The following is a 7,361-nucleotide window of genomic DNA, read 5'->3' as shown; positions in this document are numbered from 1 at the left end:
GTTGTGGGTTAACCCCAGTAGGCAGTTAAGATCAATACAGATACTTGTTCACTCCCTTCCAGTGGGAAGGTGGAGAGAATCAGAAGGGTAAAAGTGAGAAAAACTCTTGGACAGAGATAAAAACAGCTTAATAGGTAAAGAAAAAGCTGAATCAGCAGACAAAGCAAAATAAAGAATTCATTCACTGCTTCCCATCAGCAGTCAAATGTTTAGCCATTTCTAGGAAAACAGGGCTTTGTCACATGTAACAGTTTCTTAGGAAGACAAATCCCTTCCCCTCTTCCTCCTTTGTTCCCCAGGTTTTATTTCTGAGCACATCCATATGATATGGACTATCCCTTTGCTCAGTTGGGATCAGCTGTCCCAGCTGTGTTCCCTCCCAACTTCTTGTGCAGCCCCAACCTACTTGCTGGCAGGCTGATGTGAGGAGCAGCAAAGGCCTTGATGCTGTGCAAGCACTGCTTAGAATAGCTAACACATCCCTCTGTTATCAACAATGTTTTAATCACAAATCTAAAACACAGCACTATATAAGCTATGGAGAAAATTAACTCTAGCCCAAGCAAACCCAGTACATTGAATTTATTTTCTCCATATGTTATTGTACAGGAAGCCTAGATGGCTAAATGACAGTGGAAGATACCAGTGTGGGAGAAGCCCCAAAATTAGTCAGGACAATAATGATAATATATGTAATGATTATAATAACATAATGATAATTATACTAGAGCCCAGCCCCAAACCTCTGAACTCATCTCAGATGTCTAATGAAGTAATTTGCAGCCCCAGGAGAATGATTTAAAGCAACCTGCTTCTGTATATCCTATTTACATATTCTTCAGGTATGCCTACAAAAAAGAAAATACTATGGAAATTGCCTGAACGTTTCCGTAAGTCCTATACTACTCTGTAGTTCCCAAAAGGCTTTTGAAGCTGCTATGCTATTACCATTAAAAACAAAGATTCTCATAACAATGTAGCATTTCTGTCTGACCATAAAGACAAGTTCAAGAGTAAAACTGGAGTTTCTGAGAAGAAAATAAATATGCCTTGTATCAACAGAGGAGAACTTAGATATAGATGTCTTGCAAAAGTGATGATATGTACAGATAGACTTTTTAATGGATTTCAGCAGTTAGGAGTCTGCCAAGATGATAATGAAAAACTGGTTTGTTGTTTGGAAAATTGGTAAGGTATCTCATTTCTGACCTTTGGCAATGTCACCCTAAATGACAAGTCCATTATGAGAAGGAACGTGGTAGCTTTTTTCACATTACTGTGGACAATAAATGTCTCATGCTCATGGGCCTTGTCATTTTAGTACATTATTATACACAGTCAGCACTACAACAAGTGTAGTTATGTTTCTCTTTTTTTCAGTTTTTTGAATTAGATTCCTTTGCTTTTTATTATGAGCCTATACTGAATAAACTAGTTTTCACATCTTTTGCATAGGCCTCAGTGCTTATATGGGAGGTGCCCCACAGAAAAATACAATTTTAGATTCCCTTTAATTATATGTTACTCCAGAAGAAGCTTGAGTCTGAAGATGAAATTGATGTGATTAAGAGATAGACAGAATATTAGGAGAAGACCCAGAGGAAAGTATACATCTGAGGAATATCTCAGAAGGTTGAGATTTTTCCTGTATTTTAGCCCCAGGATAAGATCTTCCTATAAAATCTCATTTTTCTAACAGGCTATGCACATTAGTTTTAGTATCAAGTTGCTTGTGATATCAAAAAGGTAATTTTTATTTGTCACAGAGCTGCAAAACTCTCTAAAGCAGCTTGTAAGTCTATCATGAAGTAAAACTATGGAAAGTCTTGATCGTATTTTTTCCTGTCAGGGAGTAGCCCCAGTGCTATCGATCAGGCATTTGCAATAAAAAGGCAAGATCGCAGATTATTCCTTACTCAAAGAATTATATAGGAGTATATAGGGAAGGAGCTGCTGAAGTAGTGAACAAAGAGAAGGACAGAAGGACAGAAACAGAAAAATACTTCTTCCTTACTGCTAAACTAGACATATGGGAGGTTAAAAATTAAGACAAATGCACATCTAGAGGAATTATTTCTTACCATAGATTGTCAGAAAGAGTGGCAGAACTGCTTATCACCAGAAACACAGACATGACTGTGGTGAATTAAAGGTTTTATTTAATTAGGATTTAGTAATATCCTCTGACCAGTCAATAGGAGAGCTAGCCTCACAGACAGACACACTTAAACATAAAGATTTTACTACTTTAGCGTTCAGTCATATGCTTGAGTCCTTGGATTTAGGTCTTTAGAAAGCATTAGTGATGTAAGGTTTTAGAAAAGATCTTTTCAACAAAATACAGAGTTCCTGATTATATCGCTTTATCCTATTGCTTTTAATAGTGAAGTGTTGTGCTATAACTAGAAAATGCCCTCACTTTTCAGCATTCACATATATTCAAGTTTAAATAGGTCACCTATTTTGTATTGTGAGGAGGTAGTTCTGACACTAAATCATTTGGTCTGTATTGATTGTTGTGTCAATAAGAGAAGCACCATTTTGGCTGTATTTGTACTTTCCTAAGGGACTGCTCCCTCAGATTCTCCTAGCACCCAGTTGACCAACTACTAATATTGGAAAGGCCTCTTAAAAATACTCAAAAATCACTTCCAATGATGCTCGCTTTACCTGAACAGTGTTCAAGGCTATAGATCAAATATTAATGAAGGGAAAATGCTGAACAAAGCTATAAATTGCAAGACCTGTTTGGAGTGACGAAGAGTGGGAAATACATTGGTACCATATATAAAAAGCATTTCAAAATATCCTGTATTTGCCTTTCATGGAGAACTGGAAAAGAACATCCAGGCTTGTTGTGGAAGTGTGGTGGCTAAAGATCTTAGCACAACCAAATGACCTGGACTGACCACAAGCTTTCTTTCAGCATGGATTCCACCAGACCATGACTCTGATGAAACTCTGATGTTCTAAGTCCAGCTAGGATCACCATCTGCAAGCTGGTGAGCCACTCCTTCCTTCAGCCCCTCCCTGGTGACATTAGTATTTGTTAAAGGAATTATGATTGACACTCAGATATGTGTGTGCAGACTGTTCAGAACCAATGCTAGCTATTGACACAATGTTGTGAAGGTGACCTTTTGCACATTGACATTTATGATCCATTCCTGATTATTTCACATGTGGAATATCCTGCAGTCTTACCAATGGGAGTTGGTGAGGCCCATCCCCAACATTGAGATATAGAAGGAATAAGCATGCCAGTGCTCTCAAGCATCTAGGTTACATCTCCAGCGTACCACGTTAAAGTGAGCCAGTCTCTATTGCTTCAGCAGCACAGGGCACTGTCCCCAGGAGACCAAACAAGCCAACAGTACCATGGGCATAGCCTGAATAAAGAACTAACTCTTATATGAATCCATTAGGTTCTGGTTTGTGTCTGTCACAAAGGATAGTATGTGGAAGCAGTATGTACATCTGTGTGCAAGAGCAGCATAAGTGGAGTTCTGAGAAAATTATGACGAGCTGTGATCTCATTGTTTTTTAAAAAAAGGTGAAAGGAAACTGAGAATCATAATTCAAATTCCTCTGCTTGCATTTGTCTTCTACCTCCTTAAAACCTATATTTGTCATTTTACTATCTTTCAGTTCAAGTGTGAGAAAATTAATCATATCCCACATAGTCTTTTCATCTTTGAAATGTTCGGACTTGTCACAGTTAGTTCAAGTTCTAGCATTTGCTATGTATGTCATCATCATCTACAGCTAAAATTTTATAGCAGGTTTCTTTAGAAACCTAGTCTGAACTCTCAGCTTATAAACAGTTTAAACAAACAGTTAAAGAAAAAACGTTCATCCCAGAAGATTTTTCTGGGCAAGCTAGTAAATTTTCTATTCTTTATCAGAAGCTTAATAGGAAAAGCCAGAGAAGAGAAAACGTAAACGAGAATAGCACTGGGCAGGTATTTTTTTGTAACTTACTCTTACTTGCTGAAAGGCAGGATTGTTATTCTGCTCCATAGAATTTGCCATAAAATTCTTTTTGATGCAGAATTAGATCTCATCTTTTCCTACGTAAGTCTTCTAAATTGAGATAATTTGAAACAGCGAGGAAATCACAACTAATACCCTAACATCTGTACTGCAGTTTTCACTAAACACTCAATACAACTTTAAAAAAATAAGAGCCTTGATAGTTCTTATTTGAACTGGAAATCAGTATCTGAAACTCTATACAAATGTTCTATAAAGAAATTTCCAAAGTGGATTGCTGTGGAAAAACAGCTTTAATCCAAAAAATTTAATATGGCCGAAACATGACATTCCAAAAAATCTGTCAACTAATGTCTGTGATTGCTACTACTGAAACAAACACAAAAATTGTCCCATGAGGTTCATTTTAGACACAAAGAAACAGATAAGATACTCCATATGTTTAATCTTTTTATTTTCAGCAAAATAGTTCTCATTTTGCTACAAGCAACTGGATCAAAACATTCACTTCTATCACATTATCATGAACTCGGAATTTGCTTCAGTATCATAGATGATAGTTTAAAGACAGCAGTTTCAAGGAGGGGAGGAATGCCTGCTTTGAAGTTATTACAAAACTGTTAAGAGGAAGAGGAAAGACACCTTACAACAGCAAGGAGGAGCAATATGGTTTTGGAATCCTAGGATATAACTCAAAATGCAAAAAATTGAAGGAAATCTTGAAAAGGTACATTCATACAGAATAGTACAGCAGAAGTGTGACTGTCGTAATTGTTTCTGAGTCTGAACCAGATTGCACTGAACCAACTCACATATTAGTCTAGTATCTCCTATTACTTCATCATCTGAGGTTTACATGGACACAGCTCATGTGTATGTCATAATGGAAGGGGCCAGGTATTCTACATTTACATATTAAATTTAGTATTTCCAGCTTCTGGTGTGTCCATTACATCTGCTGACTTTCCCCCCCTCAAATTTTCTTCTGTAACTGTTTATCCTCCTGATCAAATAAATTGTGCTAAAAATGGCCTGCGCCACTCATCATCAACAAAAAGATTATCCAAGGCTGTCGGGGAAAAATGTACTAGTGGTAAAATATTTTGCCCCCCTATTGTATAAGGTCTTTTTCCAGGATTTTTTTTTAATATGGAAGTCACCTCAGGAAACTAGAAGCCAAATTCCAACAGCAGTCAGGAAAATTTTTTTATAATGAGGGTGGTGATACACTGGAACAGGTTGCCCAAAGAGATGATAGATGCCCTATCCCTGGAAACATTCAAGGTCAGGTTGGATGCAGCTCTGAGCAACCTGATCTAGTTGAAGATATCCCTGCTTATTGCATGGCTGTTGGACTAGATGACCTATAAACGTCCCTTACAACCCAAATAATTCTATGATTCTATGATTCTCTATCTTATTTACATTAGGCAACTCCAAAGACAGCAAGTAAATCACACAGTTATGATGCTGTTCTGTGCATGAGTTCTATGCAACGAATTTGAAAGCTAAATATTACAGAATTTAATTTTACAAGATAAGGCACTTCCTTAAAAATATCTGCTACTGGATTTTTTATTTTCTTTTTATGGAGAGCAGATACAGAAATATATAAAGGCATATAGCACTGTTAACTGAATTCTGTTCTGCCTCCTGCAATGCCAATATGTTGCTTTGAGTTACAAAATCAAGATTCTCATTACTGTTTATAGTGAGAATGAAGAACGCAAAATCAGAACCAGGGCTTACACTGTAGGTTACACTTTAAAGTAGTTTTTGAATTATTATTATTATTATTATTATTATTATTATTATTATTAGCAGCAGCAGCAGCAGCAGCAGCAGCATCTTTTGGCGCAAAAGATCAGCAGCAGTAGCAGCATCATTACATCACAAAGAGGAGTCCTTTTGTAGAAATGGCTATATGCAGCTCCATCTTAATTGTATTTCTGCAGGTTTTCAAACTAGTGAAAAGACTACTATACTTGGGGACAGGGGGGACGCCATCTGTTCTCCCCTTCCAGCTATTTCCTATTCACTATGAAAGAAAATTATAGTTCAAGCAGCAATTCACAGTTCTGGTTAATGTGCCACATTGTTCCCATCTCCATAGACCACCAGTACAATCCTCAAACGTTTTGGGAAGGACTGACAATGCTTAAGTGAGTGAGACCAGGTAACACTTTCAGTTCAAGAAGATGAGTCAACTCAAAAGTATGCAGTTGAATTCCAGAGAGACAGTCTTCTGTCGGTCTTCCATTGGAGCATAAATATACATTCAAGTAAGAGAAAGAGGACATTTAAATAAATACACATGATTGCAAAGATCATGATGCTCATTACAGCACCCGCATTAGAGGAGATGTAGGAGATGTTTGCTGTGATATTTCTATACAATCAGAAATCCACTGGATTTGGCTCTTCAGTTATCTGCATTGATTATCACAGGGTGATTTGGCTCAAAGTCTAGTGCCAGATAATAATCCTTGGCTTCTTAAAACACAAAGTTTCTACTACTATTCCTGTGGAAGGAAATGTTAAGACCATGGATTACGTTCCACTTAACTAGTCCTATTGGAATTAAACTCCACACTCCTGAGTATACAAAAAACCCTGAAATAACAGCCCATTTCTCTGCACATTTCTCCATTTTTCTTAAAGCAGCCCTAGGCAGATAACAAACAGACAGACTGACACAGCATCATGCCTGGAAGAAGCTGTGTGGATGACTCAGTTGTTCATTGGATAGTTTTAGACTTTCACAGAGAGAGAGAGTGAGAGCATACCAGTTTCTGATCTGCCTCTGCAATAGCTCTTATTCATCTGTCCAACATTTTGCACTTCTGAAAGTCGCCTAACCAGGTCTCATTAGGAAAAGAAGTTTCCACTTCAAATCCTTCAGAATCCTCCCAGGAATAGCTATCACTTCTTTTCAAAAGCTTAAAGTGCATTCATGTGACAACAAAATAAAACAAACAAACAAACAAAACCCATCAAAAAACCCCTAAACAAGCAAACCAAGCCAAAACCAAAACAGTTCTGCTAAGAGAACAATTATGAAAATGCAGCTAATAGAGGCTGCCTTTCTTCAGAGGGCAAAATCTGTCAGGCCCTGAACACCAGATGAGTAGTTAAAGTCCTTTTAATCACAGTGTCAGCAACTACTTTCATTCCTGAGCTTAGTTACACTGGATTTTTTCAGTTCTGTACCAAATCATAAAACAGAACTTCAGTCAGCAATCTTTGCTATAAGATCATTGAGATTTTGTGAAACTGGAGAGAGAGATTATACTGTATGTAACAGTCTGGGAGAGGGCTTACTGATCACTTCTTTGTAAGGAGATGAAATCCCATTGCTGGCGTCTTTT

This window comes from Mesitornis unicolor, unplaced genomic scaffold (assembly GCF_000695765.1).
Source record: "Mesitornis unicolor isolate BGI_N332 unplaced genomic scaffold, ASM69576v1 scaffold4967, whole genome shotgun sequence".
NCBI lineage: Eukaryota > Metazoa > Chordata > Aves > Mesitornithiformes > Mesitornithidae > Mesitornis > Mesitornis unicolor.
Note: the sequence above shows the minus strand (reverse complement) of the source record.